The following is a 24,746-nucleotide window of genomic DNA, read 5'->3' as shown; positions in this document are numbered from 1 at the left end:
GCGCTTACAGCCTCGAAGACATAAGGAGAGATAGAGGGTGAGGAAGGAGGCCTAACATACAAGCTAAGGTACTTTGGAGTGACAGATACTTTTTATGTTTTAGTTGCATGTTGCTTTGTAGTTTTTGTTTGCTCGTAATTGTGTGTATATGTCAGCTTAGTCACACAATGGCCCTGTTTTTGTTGGAAATCCAGCATGTGTGAATTCATATCAAGTAATGACATGCCTAACTCTCTAATTTGCACATACAAATGTGGCTTTTGTGCACACAAACAGGCATGTCTGCAAATTTTGATGCACATGCATAGATGTAAGACCTTTTTAGAAATTTGGCTTGGTAGTGAATATGCATACACTATAAAACACAAGCACACCCTACCAAGCCAAATTTCTAAAAAGGTCTTACATCTCTCTCTCTCTCTCTCTTTGCTGATTTGCATATTCTATATATAGCACCATTTGTGTTTATGTATAGATTTCACATATATTTTGGCAAGATGTGTTGTGTTCTCTTTTTTAAAGAAGTAATTTATTGTGCTCCCTCTTTCAGTTCATTTTTGCCTTTCCCTTTGCTTCCCCAAGCGGTGTTCCTGAACTCTTCTGACACCCACTCCAGTATCATGTCTGGACAGTTTAGTCTCTGCCAAACAGGCTGTGTGACATCTCTAACAGACAGCCTGATGGCTGTCACTAAACCATCTCCGTGAGTGACCTCCAGCAGACCACTCTGAAAGGACTAATGGTCCCTGGACCTTTCACTGGGTGATTTTGTTATTTGTATTGTATTTAGGGCCAACAGTGTACTTGATATTGTTCAATGACTAAAGAGAGAGACAGTCCCTGCCCTGAGGTACTTGCCAGCTGAAACAGACAGTACAGTTCAAATGACCAGGCGAGGGTCCAAGCTTCAAATAACTCTGTTCTAGTAAGGTCCTAATGCTAGTTAGGTTCCTTATAATTCCTGAGGCCATTGAGTTGTGTACCATGCACCCTGATTTAGCTCTGCAAATCACCGTGGGCGTCAAATATCTGCCTCTTACTCCAACAGGGGGAATGGATCTGTTCCCCAGAACATTTAAGGTATGTCTACATTGCAAGTGAAGCTCTGAGTACAGCGTGGGTAGGCGTACCATGCTAGCTCTAATCCACCTAGCCTAGTTAACAAGAGTAGTGATGACAAGGCAGCATGGAGCTCAGAGCATGCTAACCACTTCATTATGTACCCAGGGTCCTTGGTGGGCTTGTACTGTGGGGACTAGCCTGTGCTGAAGCCCATGCCTCCACGTCTTCATATTTTTGCGAATACAGACTAACACGGCTGTTACTCTGAAACACGTCTTCGTATTGTTACCTTGCTCTCTTGCTACCTGTGCTACAATCACACCTCCGCTTGCAGTATAGACACACCCTTAAGGATGAATGGCCTGATCCTGCATGGGCCTGCACATCTGGGGAAGGGGTGCATTTGGGCCTGGTCTAAGAAAAGAAATGAATTATGCCCTAGGCCACGGCACAAAAATGTGTGTGCTACTGTGTGCCTGACTTCATAGAATCATAGAAGGTTAGGGTTGGAAGGGACCTCAGGAGGTCATCTAGTCCAACCCCCCTGCTTGAAGCAGGACCAATCCCCAATTTTTGCCCCAGATCCCTAAATGGCCCCCTCAAGGATTGAACTCACAACCCTGGGTTTAGCAGGCCAATGCTCAAACCACTGAGCTATGCCTCCCCCCTATGTTTATTGGTTAGGTGCTGCCTTTGTACAGAGGATAATCTCCAAGTGATCCAACGGATCTAGTAGTGGGCTCCTGTCATTGGTGATCTTCCACTGGGATGACTGTGAAACCATGTCAGAGACAGAAATCAGGAGGAAGAGAAGGAGTGTAAATCTATCTGTCATGCTACTAGCATGGGAGTGACTCTTTTAGAAAGATGATGTAATGTTCGTATTGGCGGAGCTAGGCTGTTACAGCTGTTAAGACTTTGAACATGCCTACTGTGTGTCTGTGGTCCAATTCCCCGCTTACACACACCAGGCTTACAGTATTGTAATTCTACTTACTTCATTCGAGTTGGTTCTGATTGACACCTGGGTAAATAAGAAGAGAATTAAATCCTCTATGCTGCCAGAAACTATAAAGCCCGCTCTGCATGATACGGTTATGTATTTTGGATGCCAGAGCAAACCCTTAGAGAAATGCTATGGTATTCGACAGCAGTCACCCCAAAGACCCCAGTAGCACTCTTACAAGATGTAGTTGTTTGGATAATTACTGTAGGATACTGTACTACAGTGCATTTTTTCCCTAAGGAAAGTCTGTTGATATATCCATTTTTAGTATTCATGCAACTTAGCATCTCTAGAAACAGAGCAAAACGTGAAACAGAAACAAAAAAGTCAATATATTATTTTGTCAATATGCCCTCCCAAGAGCCAGTTGTCCCTTTCTTCTTGTTTTATATTCCCACCTCTCCCCCCACCACTTCAGCTATGGCCCCATGTCTCTTCTTGCTAGTTAAACGTTTGTTATCTCAATGTTGGCCAAGTATCAGGGAAGACTTCCTGATGGTGAAATGGGGAATACTTTCCCAAGGGAAGAAGCAGTGACTACTCAGTCATTTCAGAGATTAGAAAATGAGACTGGCCAAAATACTAGAATATGTGGTGGCTGGAGCAAGCCTGAATTTGGCAGAGAGCCGGCGAGGGCTTTTTCATATGTAGCTTAGCTGATTCAAAAATTTTGCCATGTGGATCCCTAGTTACTTCAGTATTTAATGTTCTTTTCATATAGACCCACATAGCTCTGATTGCAGTCCTGGGGCCTTAGATTATATGTTCTTCAGGGCAGGGACCCTGTCTGACTTGTGTATGAAATGCCACACAAACTAATGATGCCACAGTCTTAAAACAAACCAATAAACCTTAATCTCTTCTCATTCTATGGAGTTTCCTAAACCACAGTCAAGACTGGATGGACCTAACTTCAGCCCCAATACACTTTTCTCACAAGCAGCTTACAGTTCCACTCAGGGCTTAACGTTGCTTTGGGATTTTCGGGATGTTGAGTTGCTTTCCGACTAGTTTGGCTACTTTTATTCTCCTGTTGTATACAGATTGTTTATTGATAAGCTGCTGCAATCATGTTCTAACTTCAGAGCAACCTAAGAAAAGGCATTTCCAGCTGCAGTTCAGAGGTTGCCAGAGACTGCTCTTATTGGCAGTTTTCCGTCAATCTTGTTACTACAAGTTCTAGCCCGAGCAGCAATTTTGGCAAACTTCAGAATTTGCATGACGTTCATATTAGTTCACTGCAGTTCAAGCTGCTGGCAGCTCAGTAGTTCCTTCAAACTACTTGAATCTCAGTCAAAAGATTTAACCTAATCTATCCATTTAACCTTTTAAGGAGGCATTTTAATATGCATAAACTTTTATTTTTCCCAAATATCATCACTGAAGCTGGTTTTATAATATCCTTCCACTGTGTAGAAGATTTAAAATCCAGTTGAATGTTTGTTTTCAATATCATATGTAATAGTTTCCAAAGTAACTGTGACAACGCATGGGGTATATACCAAGTAGATTTATAGGGATATTCCTTGATTTGCCAGTCATTTTCAGTAAGATCTTAGATAACAGCATTAAAATAAATATTTACAAAACTCCATTCTTTCAAATAATTTCACAAGCCATGACTTTATATTAGTCAGGCTTGTTATCAACAACCCAACAGCATCATTCTGAACCTACATTCAACCCAAACATTTCTCGAAAATCAACCCAAACCCAATTCAACCCAAACATTTCTCGAAAATCAGCCCAAGAAGCCTGCGGGCTCACCCGTAATTGGCTTCCACAACCTCCCACAAGTTTCTGCAGCTTGAAAGCCAGAAGCATTTCCTATTCAACCGGTCTGACAAAATCCTTTGTGGTCCCAAGCTGTGGCTTTTCTTTACATTCATCCCTAGTGTATGCTACGAATCACTTCTGCTAAAATTCCCTTTGGAGAGAGGAAGTAAAATGCCACATCTTTTTTGCTGCATAGAACAGAACAATGCTCTGTAATGAATTCTGGGGGAAGAGGCAGGCCACTGGGAATGAGAAACCAAACAAAGCGACGCCTTTCTGCGCTCAAACCTACAGCCCTATATGTGACACTTAAAGTATGTAAATAGTGGGAGGGCAGTGCTCAGTTTCCCTGCTGCCCTCCTTGAACATTGTTTGGAATAAATGTAAGCACTGCATTTGAATTTAAAGATGAACGTGTAGTGGTTTTTCACACCCCCAGAATTTCTTGGCATTGACATTTTCTGTGGCTTTAATACACCCCACTCCTCGGACTGATTTTTTTGGAGAGCTAAAGGCCTGTATTTTACCAATGTTTAAAATAGCATGCAAATTGGATTGCCCCACACTTCAAACAAGACATCTGTATCATACAGTGCTTTAATGTATCGGAATACAAACCTGAGGGCACATCCTCTGCTGTTGTTAACAGTCAGCGCTCCACTGAAGTCAGTGCAACTCTAACAATTTACACCAGCTGCGGGTCTGCCCTCAGTGGTATTGCCCAGCCTGGGTTTCTGCATATAGCATAGATCAGTTAGTGGCTGCTGTACACTACACCCAAGAGGTTGTGCACGGTCAAGGAAATGGGTGCATTAGAGTCAAAGAGGGGAGAAATGGGCAAAATGAATAATATGAATGTATTCAGCACCAGGGAAAATTGTGTATTATGTTAGACTTGATACCACCTAGTCAGTCTTCACCTTACACCCAACAGTGCTAGGGCAATTCCTTGTTTTTCATAAATGTTTTGCAAATTGACTAGAGCTGGATCAGCAATTACAGTCACACACACAGCAATGTACATGTTGTTGTCATTTGTTCCTGGTAATGCCCAAAATGTGCTGGGCATTTTCCAGACAGGAAGAAGAAACAAAGAAATCACAGAATCATAGAAGATTAGGGTTGGAAGAGACCTCAGGAGGTCATCTAGTCCAACCCCCTGCTCAAAGCAGGACCAACACCAACTCAATCATCCCAGCCAGGGCTTTGTCAAGCTGGGTCTTAAAAACCTCTAAGGATGGAGATTGCACCACCTCCCTAGGTAACCCTAGGAGCTTTTAAACTGAAGATAGTCAGAAGTTAGAGGGGAAAGATCCAACATTACAAGTAGAGTAGCCAAGGGAGAGAAGGTACAGTGTCAGTCACTCTCAAACTTTGACACAATAATGTCATTTGTGAATATTTCATGATCTCTCCTACAAATACCAACCTAAAATTCCCTAATTCTATTTATCTGCAACTTCACCCTAGCTTGCAGCTTCTTTGGCCCTTTCTTCTAATTGTAGGTCAGATGGTGAACAATAGCACTGGAATGACTTGCTGAGTAAAGTATGATTCTACACAAATAAAGGAATAGCTCACTTTCCTGTAGAGGTTATGCTGATCCAGTCAGAATAGAAACATACCATGTGATTCACATGACCAATCACAACTGAATAACAGCTTGAATTTTGAATACTGAGGATAGAATATTTGCAGTGAACAGTTCACAATCTCTCCACTGAGTAAATTAAAAAGCACACACAAATTGATAATTTAATTTAAAAATAAGCTAAATACACTGGGTACATTAATTGCTCACTCTATCTGTAACCGATATGAGGGGGGAGGAGAGAGAGAGAGAATTATCTTATTTGCTGTGTCTTTCTTCCACTTACTATACAACAGGAGAACTGCTGTTGGAAGCAATCCATGCAAAATAATGTTAACTGCTAGCAAACTTTATCTGAACAAAAATGCACTGGGTCTGACATTTTGCTTGGCTCAAGTTTTCAAAAGTAAGTAGTAAGTTAAAGAATAAAACAACTGAATAATTAAACATTGGTTTAAATGTTTATTGTGCTATGAGAAACTAATTTTTTATTGGAACTGAACTAACCATGGGTTTATATTTGCTTGTAGTCTCTGTGGACTTTTGTATTACTTAATAATATAGTAATATTCATAAATCATACCAGAGTTTTCAAATTTCCTCAGGAGTGACCTAGGCCAGGGACCCATAACAACTTGCTGAGAGACTAAAATTAAACTCAGCTGTAATAGCACTGTAACTAATTTATGGTTAGTTTGCTTCCTATGAGGATACATTTAAAGGAATGTATAGTAAGGGTAAGACAGAACTTTAATTTAGTAACCTGTAATTGTCACACTACCAAAATGTATCTACTGTTTTGCTGGTTTATTGCACAGTCTGTTTCCAAAGGAATAGGAAAATCAAATTGCATAATAAAATATGTAAATTCAACCAAACAAAATCAGGAAAATACCAGAGACAAAATGAAACGTATCAATTGTTGTTGCCATATTCTGTTTCTTTTGTATCCAGACTATATGTATTTTAAAAGTATCATATGTCATCCGCTTTAAAATGAAAAGATGTACAAGATTATCCATAGTCCGCTAAACTGATACGTTGTTTTATGTGCTTTGAACTGTGATTCTTAAAATATATGCTTCCTCGCTGGAAAACATTTTCATGTAAATGCAGCTTTAGAACTTCAGAAAAGATTGTTTACACTAAATAGAGAATAACGACAAAGCCCAACATTTTGAAGTTATTATAGGTATTTGTTTTTCCTTTAGTTTCTCTTACCACAGAATGAAAGGATAAAAATGATTTTTTGGTAATTACAGGCCTGACCTTTAGGTCCGTATGCAGGCAAAACTCCCACTGAACTCAGTTGGTATCTGGGCCCAGATCATACATATCCTTCCTTAATTCCACCCCTTCCTTCAACTCTGAGGGCTAGAGTTTAATCTCACGGACACCCAGTGGGGTTACATCATTGCCACTGAGATCAGGTATTGGACCTGAAATTCTGCAGTATTTGGTTAACTCCAGCCAGCGCTACTGATGACACAAATCAAAATGTATTTCCTTGAATTACTTTTCAAATTTAAGCTTATTTTTCATTTGCATGATCTGCAAAGAAAATACAAGTTTTAGTTCATTCCTGCTTTGTACCAAAATAACTCCTGTTTCCAATTATCATATCCTTTTGTACTCTACTTTTTTCAAATGATCATACCAAATACAAAATGTTAAATTGCCACCACAGCCCATAACTCATCCCTACACTCAACCAAGAAAGAAAAAAAGGAGGGCCGGTCATTTGTGGTTACAAGAATCACAATAAAATGTGGTACTTGATGATGATGTTCGTCTTTAACCATCATCTATATGTTATTCTAACCATTTGAACCTCAGTGTTCTCTCTGAACTAGTAATCAGCCTTTTATTTTTATGCTTATCACTCTTCTTGAGAATGACAGAATTTACTGAGCTCACCAACATGTGTTCTACAAATTGGTGCATGCTTCAGACGTTCATTTAATTTATATAGGAAAAGAAATTAGTCCCTGAGGTGACCTCTGAATATTTCCACTTGTTGGATGTGTTCCCCAGGGCTCTTGAGCTTCAGGAATCTTCTAGCTATGCAGTAATGACCAGGACCTCAGAAGTGATCTCATTAATCCCTCTTCTCATCAAACATTAGGTGATGTGGTTATAAGAAGTCACCCTGTCCCCAACCTCTTCAGTTCTTCCTATTCCAAAGCTGGCTATGAGCACAGGGACCCTTGCTCCATGACCACAGAATCTTTCTTGGTTTTCACCCAGAAATCTCCTGTTAGCTTTGTTCTTGTGGTTGAGACATTTTCAATAGATTCTTGGTAGCTGGGCAATTTTGGATAGCGACTTTGCCCTTGTGTAATCTGGATTTGTGGATCATTGTTGGATTGCTTCTGGGGTCATCACACTGAATACAAAAGGCCTGGAGAAAAAGAACATGTCTAAGTAGTGTGATTTGTGCCCTTCCATCCTTCCAAAGTTGGATGCACTTACCTGCTGCCTCAGAGAAGGCTATTCTCCAGATGGTTGTTTGGTATACTGGGCCTTTACACTGTTGGCCTGAAAGGTCATACTTGGTTCCAAGCCTTCCTTTTGTACTGAGACCATTTAAACCAGCCCTGTACAATTAGCCCTGCCTGCCACACCTGGGATGGAAACCCTGAGTTTTCAGGGGAAAGGGTTTCAGACAGAGAAAGTCTGGGAGACCCCCCAGTGGAAAGAGAGACAGAGTATGGATGTGGTGGGGATTTCTGAGAGTTTGATTTCAGGAATGATTTTAGTATGTTAATAAATACAGCCCCAAGGAGGGGTGCACTGCGCCAGAGAAGAGTTTGTTGCGGTAGTTTGATTGAGAGCCCTGAGAAGCGGGGAAATGGAGGCAGGGTGACTGTATATCCACACCTGGCCACAAGGGGGGTGTTTGGGAGCTGGCCTGCTCTGTGACAAAGAATCTGTCCAAATTCCTTGGTTCTGAAGACGTCTCTGTCTCCTCCATTGATACTGATCCCTAGGACTCCATCTTGCCTTTACCCTCTTTGCAAATATTTTGAGGCCCTCAGTGCTGATGCACTTCCAGCTTCTGCACAGGACCCATTCCTCATTGCAGGGATCTGAGGGAGTCCACTTTGGAGTCTGGGAGATGAATGAGTCTTCTGACTCAAGGTCTCTGTGTTGGAGCCTGCCCGCATTCTCCTCCATGCAATCCAGACTGGGCTTTGAGGTTCACTTAGATAGCCTTCATGACAAGGACATTGTAATTTCTAGAGGTTCACTTATCCGATGAAGTGAGCTATAGCTCATGAAAGCTTGTGCTCAAATAAATTGGTTAGTCAGTAAGGTGCCACAAGTCCTCCTTTTCTTTTTGCGAATACAGACTAACACGGCTGCTACTCTGAAACTTTTCCCCTCAGGTTTCTCTAAGAGCTTCTTCTATGCAGCCTCTCAAACTGTCTGGACTGAATCTGTGCAGGTGTCTTTTCCTTATTTCTCTTTCTTTAACCATGGATGATGTGTCCATATTGGCAGGAATCTCCTGTAGCAATTTCATAGTCAGGAGACCATAAGATGCTGACCGAGAAGCCTACTCCTTTAACTCAGTCTTCCATCTTTCCCAAAGGGGCTAAGGTGCAATTGCCACCTTTAGCAGCGTAACCTCTACCTCTTGAGCTACTTCTGGCCAGCATTCACAATGATTATCTCAGAACCATATGAAGAGGAAGCAAGGGATGGTGGCAACCAGTCCTCAGCAGCTGACCACATAGCTCCAGGATTTTCGCTTCCCCTAAGGGATACCATTATGTCTGTATCTGTGCCATCACCTTCTCTCTGCTGGCAGTTTCAGGAGTTACAGATTGAGATGGTACTTTTCAAATATCTTTTGAGCAACAAATACCGAGCAGCAATAAAAGCACACAACACTTACAGTATATATTCCAGCAAGCAGATGCTGCGGTATGAATTAATTTATTAGCCATTTAATATGGCAGCTGAAATGAATCACAGCTAAACTCATGGCCTACATGCATTACCTCAGAAAAGTATTAGTATTCCTGTATATTCGCCCAGGTCTTTATTCATTCGGGCTTTCAGGAATGGAGAAATATGCTTGTGGCTGGTGCAAATGAGTGCAATATAAAGTAATGAGACTATAACATAGTTCCTCTTAAAGTTATATTGTAATTACTTCTGGTCAGTAATTGCTGCCTTTGTGAAGTATTAACCCATGCGCAGTTACAACACACACATGTAACCAGAACTTGTAACTAATCAGCAACACTGACTAACCTTGAGTCTCTATCAAAGACCTAGAGCAAAAGAAATATACAGCATATTAACGTAATAAAATAAACTCCGGTGTGATTTGAGAAAGCTGTTCTGAAAGACAAAGATGTTGTATGTTTCTTTACAGCGCAAAGCATTTAGTGAAAAAACTTGGGAGCTGTTTTGCAGCAATATTCTCAAAGTAGTTAAAGTAACAGAACCAAAACGGTATTTGGTTTTGTTTGTTTGCTTGCTTTTCTCCTTGCAGCTGTCTGAGAAAAGCATCGGCATTCCTAGACTTTTTGAAGATTCCCTGTTATTTCAAACTAGTGCTCCAGAATTAGATGGTTAATTAAAATAATCTTTCCTATGGAAATCTGGAATTTGTCAAGCCTGAGCATGAGGGCGGCTCCCTAGTGGATCTGTTTGCTTCTTTGTTCATTTACACAAGCCCCTTCCCTTTAATCAGACATGTAGATGGATACCTAGAGGAGAGAAAAGGCCTGTAAAAACAACAAAAGTCATTCCTATTGATAGATGAACCTTGCAAGTGTCGGAAATCTGATGCAGATGATCATCTGAGTGTATCTGCACCTGTTTAGATTGGAAATCTCACCAAAAAAACCCCCAACCCTTTTCTTCCTCACTAAGATTTCCAAGGCTTGTTGGTTTCAGATGGGTCACAGATACCATGAGAGAATGGGTTTCATAGGGTTTCTTTCCTTCTGCCAGGAACCAAAAGTGCTCTGTTATACCATAAAAAATTGTTTCATTTGAAAATTAACCACATTTTATAAGCTGAAAAAATAATTCTGGTTTCATTCAGTCCCAATTCTGATAGAAGGGTTGGGTCAAATTATCAGAACTGGTTCACCCATCCCAACTTATTTCAGAGGAAATAGGTTTTGGTAGAATGATGCTGTGGAAATTGACAAGGAATCAACTTCTCTCAGTTATTCCGTGACTCACTGGAACTAAAGGTATGCTTACAATACCTTAAAATAATATAATGACACTGCTGTTACTGGAGAAGAGAGGATTGATTGTTACTGCTGTGACTGGACACAGCTGGTCACCTTCCATCCCATCCCATCCCCCGGTGTCCTGGCAGCTGAAGTTATAATAAAGCCAATCTGGATGAAAACTTGAAATCTACTGGTGACAGAAATATGCAGATTGCTGCTGCTGAGAGTTTGCTGTGGACTTTTATTCAGTGGTCTTTGGATGAAGCCTAGAAAGAGCATGAAATAATTGAAAGATGCCTATTCCTCCCCTCCCTATTGTCACATTAGGAGCATGAATAATGCAACTTTATTGCAGATGGTCTGATAATTTGGGGAGATTTTTGGGGAAGAGAGAAGTTTATTGCAAAGGAGAGTTTAATATGTGACATTGTTTTTTATTTGGCAGCAGTATATTTTTTAAATCTTCCTTAAAAAAAAAAAAGGTGGGGGTGGGGACACAGGTATATGAGAGAGAGAATTACATTTTATTTGGTCCTAGGTCACTCTGTTGGATTTTCCTTTGGTACCTGGCTGGATTACTAGAGATGACTCAGAACAAGAAATGGAAAAATGAATGTGAGTGACTGTAGTGACTCAAGCAGCCGACATCAGATGTTAATGAATCAATATCCTTTAGCTAGCCACCTACCTACAAAGAAAAATCCTCCCCCAGATCAAATTTAATACAGGGGACCATTGTGAGAAGAGGAACTTCAGAGAGTGATGATATATTTCCTAAAACAATTGAGTGACAATACTGATAATGGGCAACTGATTTTCAAATGTCTACATCTGTTGTCACCATTAGAGACACCGTTGAAGCTACAGCTGTGACCCGTAATGGGACAGATAGAAAATTAACAAATATAAACTTATCGTAATGAGCCTGAGCTAAGTGTGTCAGGTGTGGAGAAATCAGCATTGGCTCTTCAAGGAAAAAAAGATAAACCAATAAATTACATTGAAATCAGTGTAGCACCATTGAAGTCAATGGACGTTTTGCCTATTCAGTCCAGGTGAGGGTCAATCACTACATCTGCATGGATTCCGGCTTCTGTTGTTGTTCATGTCTGTTACACAAATGGTGAAAATTTGAGTTCTCATTTTGCTAACTTCAAAACATTTATTTTGGGAGAATGGAATTGTCCAATGTATCTCAAAATGTTTATTAGATATTTGAAAGCCACTTTATGGCTAGGTGAGAGCATACTTCCACCTGTGGCATTTGTATTTTTATATTCATTCATAGTTAACCTTTGTGTAAGAAGAATGCATTAATTTCTTCTATTGGCAGTGATTCTACTCCTGTTTCTTTTCCTATATCAGATGTTTCTGGTCAAAAACATACTCTGCTGATTAAATTGGTTGTTTTTGCCGACCTTGACTGGGTGCTCAGGGTATGTTACTAGCATCCAACGATCTGTTTAAGGAACACACCCTGCTTGTATTTCCAGATATCATGTTTAATCAGAGACCTTTTTATCTGGTTATTTCCAGAACACAGAGGTGCTTTTAATTTGCAGTAATCTATCTGTGCCAATATTTAGTTACGTAAAATAATAATTCATGGATTTTCCTGGTCAATTGCCACAATCTAATGAAGAACTAACAGGAAAAAACAGTGATGTGTCTTTTAATGATATGGAAATGGGTCTGATTACAGATTTGAAAGTCAAACTGCAAATGAAAATAATTCACTCCACTTTATATTTTTATTTAACAAGAATGACTTTATTTTTCTGGTAGCTGTTACTATGTGTATTACGGTAGCACCTAGGGGTCCCAGCTAAGACCAGGGTTCTAGGCACTGTACACATGTATAGCAAAAGACAGACCATGCCCCAAATTATTTACAATCTAGAGAAAGCGTGGGAGGGGAACCAGAGGCACTGGGTGGAGAAGTGCCTTGCCCAAGTTCACCTAGCAGGTTAGTGGCAAAGCCGGGAGGAGCACACTGGTCTCCTAACTCCCAGTCCAGTGCCATACCCACTAGATCAGTGTTTCTCAACCTTTTTGATACCAGGGACCAGCTTGCTGCCTTCCTAAACTGTGTCAGGGAGATCTCAGGGATCAGTGCTGGTCCACGGACCGGTTGTTGAGAAACATGGCACTAGATCATGCTGCCTTTCAGCTGATTTGGATTACCATTAGCTGTAACCCAGTCTGGAGATGGTAGGCAAATATTATAGCAAAAACTTACTGCTCTTTCTGTTTGGCCCTTCCTATTTCTACATTTTGGAGGACTTTATTTTAATGGAGGCACATCAGGAGCAGAATTGCTTTAAATTCCCTTGTTTTGTAAATCTGTTTTTGTTTTCAAAAGTACTGTAAGGAAAAGTTTGTCCTTCTCCCCCTCCCACCCCTCTTTTTTTATGGTTATGCTTATCAAGGGTCTCTGATTGGCATGCCTGAAATCTGCTAGTTATCCTTAATAGAGGCACAGCACTGGCAACCTCCATTCTGGCATTTCTTAACTTTTGAGTGTGCAACTTTGAAAACTTAATAATGTTATTTTAATGTAGGGGAGCTTTTTGTGTGTATTATGAGTCCTTATTGCCTGTTACACTCATGAATATATGAAAATTATATTTTGCAGTGATCAGGGTAAAGTAGCACCTGCTTTCTCTCAACTAAAGGAGAAAAGGGCTCCCCATTAAACTAGGGGCAGTTTTTAAAAGACACAAAAGGCTGTTAGGGACACAAGTCCCAGTAAATATCAATGGGATATGGGTGCCTATCTGTGCCTATGAAAATCTCCTGCTTAAATCTAAGTCCATACATATTGTCCACAAAATCTGGGTTTACTTTTTCTGTTTTCGTGCCTTTAATTTATACATCAGCTTTACATTCTGGGGACTTTGCTGCTCTTGCAGAGACAATGTTACTGAAGCCACAAGTACTTGTGTAGATGTGCTATGCTTTGGCATAATTACGGTCCCACCTTTGTCACTTTTACCTAGCTTGCTCCACAAACAGTCCCCCTGGTTTACTCCCAGAGTAACTATTACTCAGCATGAGGAAGGGTGACACAAGCTTGGAATGTCGGGCCCAATAAAAGACGTTGGATCCGTTTGCTGTGTTTCCCACCCCGTGGAGCAGCTTGAACTGTTGACCTGGACTTTTAATTTCCATGTTTTTCACTGATGTTGTTTAAAATGCTCCCCATTATTGTAAATTCTCACCTATTTGTCACAGAGGGAAAAACTGGAATTAACCAGAGTATTTTGCTTTGTTGCTTCAGTTCCTCATTAGGGGGATTTATGGTCAGGGCCGAGTAAAGCCTCTCTTGAATTATACTGAAGTTCTAATGATAAAAACCTCAGAGAGGTCATGAACGTAGGAGCTTTAATACCTTTTCAGAACCATCTGGCATTAGATTACATGCAGGGAAAGAACAAAATCTGGCAGTAATATTCATCTCCATTAACCTAGAATACAGGCTGATATGATTATAGTGGAGAAAATACTCCCACTCTTTTGACAGAAAAGCTCTTAATAGTTGTGGGCTAAATTGGTTTATAAAATGGTAGACCTCTTGAAACATGGCTTTGCCCTTTTACTGTGTGTTTTTACTTTTGGTTGTCATGGTTTCGTTTATAGGTTTTAAAAATCTTGATAATGAATCTATGTAAAAACCAAATCTCAAACATTGTGAGCGTGAAAGACTGGATTGTAGCTACACACTGCTACATTGCAAAATCCTACATGAAGAGCACAAAGTGAGATGGTAGGATACAGTTACGGTTCCCTATGAGATTCATGTTAAGTTGCACTTCTGCATCTGGTAAAGAATGTGGGTGAAATCCAGGCTCCTCTGAACTCAAAGGCAAAAGTCCTCTGAAGTCCCAATCCAGCAAAGCGCTTAAGCGCGTGCTTAACTTTAACCACATTGACTCACACTTTGACTCCCATGGGACTTACTCCTGTGGGTTATAGTTAAGCGTGTGCATGGGTCCTTTTGCCGAGTTACTGTGTTAGAGGAAAACATACCAGTAAATGTGCAGACCACTCCTAACATCATAGAGGAGACCAGGGAATAGGGGAGCTGTTGGAGGGCATGAAAAGGGTGAGGACTGGGGAGAAATGCTGTGGGACCCACCCAGGCTGCTAAGCCCAGCATTCTATTGCCCCGTGGGCATACCTAGCAGCACTGAACGTTGCAAGGAGTAAGTTAGGGGCCACCAGTCCAAGAAAGACCTCCTTGGGCCCTCAGAAGCAGTCACTTCCCAGCCTGTTGACGTAACCCAAATCCTTCAGCTCTCAGACTGGAATCTTGGCTATTCTCATCACCCTCTGTGCTGCCCCTGACAGTTTGTTCCACCTGTATCCCACCCCTCCCTAGCCTGGCAACGGCTGCCCAAAAGCTTTGCCCCCATCCTCCCTCTCCTCTCCTCCCTCCTTGGCTTCTCTCCTTTTCTACTCTTATTCCCACACTGTCTGCCCCTTCTTGCCATCCCCTTGGTCACAGCAAACCCAGTGGGGCTGATCCTTTGCTCCTTTATACCCGTTTGACGCTGCTATTACTACTTGGATATCTGTGGAGTTACAGCAGCAAGAAACTGCTGGAGTGGAGAATCCAGCCCTGTGTGTGCCCACTTAAAAAAACATTCACTGCTAAGCTTGCATAGTGTATCTACTAATCGTTATAACAAAGGCATACAAAACAGTCCACTTAACTTAAAACCCAGTAGAGGTGTGCATCACTCACTAAGGGCCTGATTCAGCAAAGCACTTAAACACATGTTTAAATCTGTCCCTTTTCATCAGAGTAGGGATGGACAGTTGAATTGGAACCTAAACACCACAGAATCTTGTGGTAACTCACATGCCACTATTTAGAAAAGCTGGACGAGCACAAGTCCATGGAGCCGGATGCGTCGCATCCGAGAGTGCTAAAGGAGTTGGCAGATGTGATTGCAGAGCCATTGGCCATTATCTTTGAAAACTCATGGCGATCGGGGGAGGTCCCGGACGACTGGAAAAAGGCTAATGCCGTGCCCATCTTTAAAAAAGGGAAGAAGGAGGATCCTGGGAACTACAGGCCAGTCAGCCTCACCTCAGTCCCTGGAAAAATCATGGAGCAGGTCCTCAAGGAATCAATTCTGAAGTACTTAGAGGAGAGGAAAGTGATCAGGAACAGTCACCATGGATTCACCAAGGGCAAGTCATGCCTGACTAACCTAATTGCCTTCTATGACGAGACAACTGGCTCTGTGGATGAGGGGAAAGCAGTGGACATGTTGTTCCTTGACTTTAGCAAAGCTTTTGACTCGGTCTCCCACAGTATTCTTGCCAGCAAGTTAAAGAAGTATGGGCTGGATGAATGGACTATAAGGTGGATAGAAAGCTGGCTAGATTGTCGGGCTCAACGGGTAGTGATCAATGGCTCCATGTCTAGTTGGCAGCCGGTATCAAGTGGAGTGCCCCAAGAGTCTGTCCCGGGGCCGGTTTTGTTCAATATCTTCATTAATGTTCTGGAGGTATGGTGTGGATTGCACCTTCAGCAAGTTTGCAGATGACACTAAACTGGGAGGAGAGGTAAATACGCTGGAAGGTAGGGATAGGATACAGAGGGACCTAGACAAATTGGAGGATTGGGCCAAAAGAAATCTGATGGGGTTCAACAAGGATAAGTGCAGGGTCCTGCACTTAGGACGGAAGAACCCAATGCACCGCTACAGACTAGGGACCGAATGGCTAGGCAGCAGTTCTGCAGAAAAGGACCTAGGGATGACAGTGGACGAGAAGCTGGATATGAGTCAACAGTGTGCCCTTGTTGCCAAGAAGGCCAATGGCATTTTGGGATGTATAAGTAGGGGCATAGCGAGCAGATCGAGGGACGTGATCATTCCCCTCTATTCAACATTGGTGAGGCCTCATCTGGAGTACTGTGTCCAGTTTTGGGCCCCACACTACAAGAAGGATGTGGATAAATTGGAGAGAGTCCAGCGAAGGGCAACAAAAATGATTAGGGGTCTAGAACACATGACTTATGAGGAGAGGGAGCTGGGATTGTTTAGTCTACAGAAGAGAAGAATGAGGGGGGATTTGATAGCTGCTTTCAACTACCTGAAAGGGGGTTCCAAAGAGGATGGCTCTAGACTGTTCTCAATGGTAGCAGATGACAGAACGAGGAGTAATGGTCTCAAGTTGCAGTGGGGGAGGTTTAGATTGGATATTAGGAAAAACTTTTTCACTATGAGGGTGGTGAAACACTGGAATGCGTTACCTAGGGAGGTGGTAGAATCTCCTTCCTTAGAGGTTTTTAAGGTCAGGCTTGACAAAGCCCTGGCTGGGATGATTTAACTGGGAATTGGTCCTGCTTCGAGCAGGGGGTTGGACTAGATGACCTTCTGGGGTCCCTTCCAACCCTGATATTCTATGATTCTATGAAAACCATTTTCTTTTCCATACTCATATCAGAGCCAAATAGACACCTCAGGCCAAAGTGAGTCTGGTTTTTTTCCCCATAAAATGTGCATGCCCACAAGTTGTCATGTGCAAAACTCCAAAACATGCCTTTGCATGTACAAATGTTCATGTGCAGTGATCAGTTTGTTTGCTTTTCCAATTTAGGTGTGCAGTGACATGGATCTGTTCACTCTCATCCTTCTTTGCAAGTGGCAATGTCAGTTTCTGTGCACACCCAGATGTGTGTGCAAATTTGAAAAGTGATTTTTTTCTCCCAAAGCCTCTTTGGATATTGGGCCCTGAATGAATGTGATAGCATGATGCTAGCCAATTTATGATCCTTCTATTGGGTGGGAGACCCCGGCCAGATTCCCATCTACTCCATTCCTGCACTTGGTTCAGAGCCAGAGAAGCATGCCACAGCCCTCTCTTTATTCTGGGCCCTTAGAATCAGGCATTCCAACCAATACGCCCTAGCACGGGGTATTGAGAGCAGGGTCGTGTGTTGAGCCCTCACACCAGCACAACGCTGCCCACGGAGGCCCTTGTGTAGTGGGGATTCTCGGGGGCTGTTTCCCCATCCTATAAGGCCCCCGTCAGAGCATTTTTAACGGATCCGAGCCTCACTTGCCACTTCACTTTTGCAGTCCCAATCTACTGTGTGCCAAAACTATCTAAAAAGCAACAACTCCTGTTTCACGTCAGAGGGAAAACCTTCACTGCAGAATGAAGGCGATCGCTGAATCCTGTAAGATGTGGCTCTGGTGCTTGAACTGCCGCATCTGTGGTTATATTTCTGCTTTCTTCTCTGGAATGGTAACTTTTTTCCCCTGACTGATTTATGCTCTGGTTGGAAACCAGAACCCAGGACAGCCTGTTCCCTTGGTCTGTGCTATGACAGTAAATATGCACACGCAGCCATTTGTATCTGGTGCTTTCTATCTACAGAAGGGTTTTTATTATCTTTCTCTAAAGAAGCCCTGAAAGAGAGAGAGCGAGAGAGACTGGCAACAAAAGGAAGTGCTCTAACAGGAACAAGAATGAAAAGGGGCAAAGGGCAGGAAGTTGCTAAGAGACCATGTCAACCGAGAGCAGGGAATTAATGGCCAATATCAAAGTGACGACTGGAAACTGCATGTTTTCCTGCATGCGTTTAGTTACTAAATAAGAACTGCTAATGGAATGCTTCAGCTCCGTTTTAAACTGCATTTCTAATGAGTGGAAAACTCGTTTCCATTTCTTACCTCTCTAACTTTCCTACTTTGTAGAATCAAGTACTGAGCTAATGACAAGTCTTAAACATAGTTGTCATGTTGTAGAAACATAGCTAGCAATGTGAATAAAAGGCAAATAAGTACAGTTAAAAAAAACCCCACACAGAGTGCTATTAAAAGACATAGGAGATTTCAATATCTTTCCATTTAGGTGAAGAGGAGACCTTTACAAAATGACATGTCTGAATTTTATTTTGTAACTAATTGGAAACTGATTTTTTGGTGAAAGCCAGAATTTTCAAAAATGCCCAAGCGAATTAGGCACACCTACTTTATGCCCCATTGAAAATCGCAGTCAAAGTTCTTATTTTCTGACATTATTTTTGCCCATCGTACTCTAGATGCTTTCCAACTTCTGCAAAAGAAGTCATGGCCTCTGTCCCAAAGAGTTTACACTCTAAAAAAGAAAAAGCAAGCGTTCAGCAATAGGAGGGTAGGGGAAAAGGGAACATCAAACAAATAGGATGGCCAGGTGGTCATTAACTTTGTCCTGATCATGCCAAGTTTGCATTGACTCCAGAAAGCAGCTATGAACAGCTTGGTACTGATTTAGGCCCCAGCAGAGACTAAAAATAATTCACACATTCCGTAATGGAACCATAAGCACTGTTGGATAAGTGGGTTTACCTGGCCTTACTTGCACAAGCAAATTTATGATCATGATGACGGTCTTGCTTGTAATCTCTCAAATGACTTTCTCATTCTCCCCATGGCCATTAAGTTATCACCAGAAAGCAGCCTCTTCTATTGAGCAAGAGACTATTTTAATGATATCAAAAGGTGTGGAAGAACACCAGGTGACTGATAAAATCTCATGGCACAGTATGAATACACCTGGAAATGTGCCACTATTTCCATATCCTAGACAGAAATTATCTCAGGCTGAAAGAGATGGAAGTAGATTGATTCCTCTAGGGCAGGTTTCAGAGTAACAGCCGTGTTAGTCTGTATTCGCAAAAAGAAAAGGAGGACTTGTGGCACCTCAGAGACTAACCAATTTGAGCATAAGCTTTCGTGAGCTACAGCTCACTTCATCGGATGCATCCGATGAAGTGAGCTGTAGCTCACGAAAGCTTATGCTCAAATAAATTGGTTAGTCTCTGAGGTGCCACAAGTACTCCTTTTCTCCTCTAGGGCAGTGGTTCTTAACCTATTTATCGTTGTTACCTGTGCAGCAGGTTGAGAACCATAGCATGCCCATCTCCCTCACAGACCCCTATGCCCAGTGCCTCCCACCCAGAGACCCCTCCACAGAATGGAGCAAGGAGTGGAGCCCTGGACAGGGGGACGGGCAGCAGGGACCCCCAGACTCTGCTGGGCCGACTGGCAGCCCTGGATCCCACGGGGCCAGCTGGCAGCCCTGGTCTTTGCAGGGCCGGGCGACGACCCTGGACCCCACAGGGCCAGCCAGCCAGCAGCCCCAGACTTTGTGGGGCCAGGCGGCAGCCCCGACCCGGGTGGCCAGGAACCTGGACTCCAAGCAGCCTGGTGGCCTTTAGCACACAGCTGGGATGCAGCTGTGTGCTAATTGGGCTGCAGATTGAGAACCGCTGCTCTAGGGGAAGGCTATTGAGCTTAGACACAGGTAACTGGGCATTGCTTTTATTGATAAAGCTTCAGTCCGAATATGCAACGTATCAATATATAGAACAAGCTGCCAAACGAGAGATGGGTGCAAGCAGCGTAAAGGAATTTGAGGCTGTGATGGATAATCATTTAGGGGATACAAATAGATTTCTTTTGATTTATAAAACTATTTATCAAAAAGGGCCTCTCCTAGGCTACCTTGCCACAAGTTAAAATGACCAAACCAAGGGTTCCATTTCATTTCAGCCACCTTTGTGATGCAAAGGGTCTGATAAGCAGTTGAATTTCACCAGCTGAGAATTTCCCAGGAATAATAGAGCGGACACAGACCCAGCTTACCCACGTTCAGCCCTGGTGCAGGGGGCATGTCAGGGCTGGGGAGAAGACGTAAACTGCACTCACCCCCACTTTACAGAGTAGTGTAAGTGGGGCCTTAGTGCAAATGAGACTCACACCCGTCAGCTCAGTGCGTTGGTTAAATGTCAGATTTCTGCCTATATGTGGGTTCCCGATCACTACAACTTGTAAATCAGTCAGTGCCTTACAAATATTTGTCCTGCGTTGTGGTGCAATACACGGCACTGTAGCAAGCTGAACGTTTCTCAGGATCTTCAGATACAGTCTATTAGATGTTGCTACGCCCCTTGGTTTCTTGAATGCAATGCAAACCAGACATAGGCAGGGGCTTGACAGTACAATCACCCCATGTTTGTGATGAACAGCACCCTTAGGTAATTTGCTTTTAAAGTTAAAGCCATCCAAAGCAAAAAGAGAGGGAAAAAAAACCCCAACCCAAACAAAATCCTTCCAGATACCAAGCCCAGCCATAAGCTTGGCTGTGTACTGCATCTGGGAGCAGCTGTGTCAGTGTGCGGCACGTACTGTGTGCTTCTGCAGGACCACACAAGTTTACTGTACTTCGTAAATCCTAGCCTCGCAACAGTGAAGCTTCTGCCAAGTTGTTGGAGATAGTGGCACCCGGGAGGTGTTATGTGAGACGCCATGAGAACCCTATTTGCATTTACTTACACGTATTTGTTTCCCCCCCACATGTGACAAGCAAATTGGATTCCCTATCTCGAGAGTGAGAATGAAGCAAAAGGTTTGCAAGGAGAGTCTGGCAGACTGTGTGACTGAGCACAGAGTTCAGACATGGGCAAGGGATCCCCTTGCTGAGTTATAGCATTACACTAATTTCACTACATTTCAAGGTTTTCAGCCTTTTCCATAAAAACACCACCTCACCCCGAACTCCCTTCTTATCTACCGGGGGTCTAACCTAGCAATATGGAAAGGAGGGGGGCACAATCTCTTGACATCTTTTTGCACCCCGCCCCCTGGGGGCATGACCCCCAGCTTGAGAACCCATGCTTCAGCTATAACAAAACTTCTGCTGAGGTGTATTACCATAGTGCTGGTTATTACACAGGGCATGATAATGAGCTCAGCACGCCCAAAGCCTTGCAAGCATCAACCCATGAATCAGATTGGTGCAGCTGCACAATAGGCGTGAAAAGAAGATGGGGCTAGTTTGGAAGACAAAAATAATCTTGGGGCCCATAGTAATGTAACTACTGAGACTGATGATCACTAGTAAGAGAAGGGATATTGGCAGTGTCGCCACGTAATTACTTTGGAAAGCTTCTCTAAAGGGGCACAACTCCATCAAAGTCAATGGAGCCACACCCATGTACCCCACCTGAGGTTCTGCCCAATTTGTTTACTGTGCAGAAAATGACTGGCCCATGAAGACATGTCTGTTTGATGCTGAAACCACAATGTGGGATAAAGCATTCAAGAGAACCTCCCCCTTATCTAGAGCCTGTTCTTGTAATGCTCCTCCCTGTAAGTTCTGCTTCTGAAAGTTAAACCTCCCTGGGGGCAGCTCTAACATGGACAGCCGACTTTTTCAAAAATGTTTCTAAGTTTTTCATGTAGAATTGATGTGGTTTTGTTCTTTTGAGACGAATTCTACCTTTGATGCTCCCCATCATATCCTAGTCAAATGCCTTTGTCCTCCTCCATGAAATCCAGGGTAGGAAGTAGCCTTTCTGTGTAGCTTAGACAAATGGGTCACGTTTGGACACATTGCATTCAAATTAAAAGCGAATCAGATGTCCCTGCATAAAGCATGATTCTATTCTAATGGTCAGGCATATATGGGAGCCTCCTCATTGCATGCATTCTCCATCCACACAATGCTAGATTTTGAAAGAAAGCAAAGGCAGTTTTGCAATTCATCAGGAGATATAATGCAATGTGCATGAGCTAAATTTTTGTTCATCCTCGTCCTTCAGTTTTGCAGCTTTTATAACAGAGCGATTTGTGGGGGAAACGTTACATTTGCCTGAAGTAGTATATCCAAATAAAATAGAAGTATTGTAACCAAATAAAATGTACAAGGTACTATCCATAGCTGTTTCCCTGGCTCGATAACTATGCAAATAGTGAATATTGGCTTGGCTAAAGATGTACACCAGGTCCAGCTTCTGTATTGACTTAATCCCTATTCAGCTTTACTGGAATGAATGGAGTTGCAAGAGGTGTCATCAATGCAGAAGTTGCATCATAGGTTTTTTTACTGTACACTGCATATGCATAGATGCCTTTCATGCAGTGTCCAAAATGTTTCCATTTAACAAGTTGTGTGCCTAGACCAATCGCTTATTTAGGCATATTTTTGATTTAGAAATAGGAGGATGAATATTACCATAGTCAAATATAAACCATAAGACTGTTTTTGTGACTTATGATCACTTGTTTTTAGATATTAGATGAATTAACTCTTTGTAATAATCATTAAACTTAATTGCGGTACTGTGTAATGGCACAAGAACAAATATCAGGAGATTTTAAAGAAGGGCACTTTTTTAGAAGCTTTCATTTTTAATTAGATCAGTAAATGAAACATTTTCCCCCTCTAACTAAGCCAGCTGGTATCTTGCCTATTTGGCACAAACAGGAAATATACATGTCTAGCTTTGCAAGTAAGATGGTGAGTCATTGTTGCAACTTAAAACTTAAGTTTTTAGACAGAGGAACACTGTGTCTTTATATAACAAAAAGTGCTGTTTATACTGCAATATATATTTTATAGTGTTAAACATTAAAGTATGTCTTTAATTAAATTCTTAAAAACTTCCTCTCTGTAAAATAAGTTATTCCATTGTCACTTTTTTAAATGCGCTGTAGAATCTAATGACAGTGTGTTTTTCCATCAGTATTATTTGACCTGTGTACTTTAAAAAGTTAAAGTGGATTGATTCTGCTCCAGATCTTCTCTGTCACATGACCCATGATCAGGGTTCTTGGCAAAACAGTGGTTCAGTATTTATCCTGCACTGGGAAAAAGTAGACTAAGAGGATGATCTAGGATCATCATTTATGGTATTGTTTTTCAACCCCCTCTATAATATAGTAAATTAGACAGTAAGGGGATGTTTCCACTACTAAATTCATTTCACAATTAGAAATCTAGTATTTTTTTTTTCAGATTTCAAGATTTAATCTGCTCATGCGTCCTCTAGCTGTTTAATTAAAGATTTGGTACATTGGCCAAGGAATGTTAAATGGAATTCCCATAAAATAACTGTTGTATGACTAGGCTCCAACCCCAGGTATCTAGAATCAACAGTGCATTTGTCAGAACTGTCTCACAGTTTGCATCAAGCTTACTAAAATACATTAATATGGAAAGTAATAATTCAGCTGATAATGTCTGCAAGAGCAAATCACTTAACATTCATTACTGACCCAGGTCGGGGTCTCAAACTCAATTTACCTTAGGGCCAGTCCCACTCCTCAAATCCTCCCAGTAGGCCAATAATGTCACTCATGCCGCCCCGGCTGACTCTGCCCAGCGACTAGTGATGGTATCGCTGTCCCTCTCCCCTGCAGCCAATGGGGGCTGCGGAGGGTGGCACCTGCAGCAGACAGAGCCGGCAGCAAGGCTGCATGGGTCTCTCCTGCCCGCTCCCCTCCTGCACCCACGCTCGGCCGGCAGTCACAAAGGCTGGATGAAAAACTTAAAAAAAAAGTTTCCGAGGGCCGCACTGGAGGGGTTCTCGGGCCACAGATGGCCCGTGGGCTAGGACTTTGAGACCCCCTGCCCTAGGCTTTGTAGAGCCAAGTCCCAGGCAGTGCTTAGGATTTGGCCCTAAAACATAAGATTTACTAGACAAACGCTCATCCAGGATAGATCAGCTTTTATATAACCAGGTAAGAGGCAAAAATGAGAACTACTTTAGTAGATGCCGTGGATTGAGTCTTTATGGGAAACTGTTAGAATCATGTTGCAATTCAAACACCTAAGGTGTTTGCTTTTTAAACCAGACATCCATTGCAAATATTTATACATGTCTAAACTTACTGCTTTGTGCAAATATGAAATTTCAAAATAGTATTTTAGTTCCAGAATTAATATTTCCTGTTTGTGGCTCATTAAGCAAACAAGCAATTGTTGCGATTACTCCTGTGCTTAAAGTTACGTATGTACGTAAGGACTTTGCTGAATAGGAGCATCTGGGAATACATGTGCGTTGCCAGAGACCATCCAGGGACACAAATATTTCCACTTTTCTCTCCAGCAAAGCACACTTTGCTTTTGTCTATGAGGGCAACATATTCTCAAAAGGGAAAGACCTACGGTTACGCCGTAGACATGATATAGTTTGCAGAGCATTCCTCATGCGGGAGGCAACAGACCGTCAGATACCCATCAGAGAGCATGAGACAGTAGTAGTTCTTGTCTGGCTATAAGACAGATTTCCTGAGGCAGATAGATGACGCCCAGCTTT

The sequence above is a fragment of the Lepidochelys kempii genome, chromosome 7, assembly GCF_965140285.1.
Source record: "Lepidochelys kempii isolate rLepKem1 chromosome 7, rLepKem1.hap1, whole genome shotgun sequence".
NCBI lineage: Eukaryota > Metazoa > Chordata > Testudines > Cheloniidae > Lepidochelys > Lepidochelys kempii.
The sequence above is the reverse complement of the archived record's forward strand: the minus strand, read 5'-3'. Positions refer to the sequence as shown.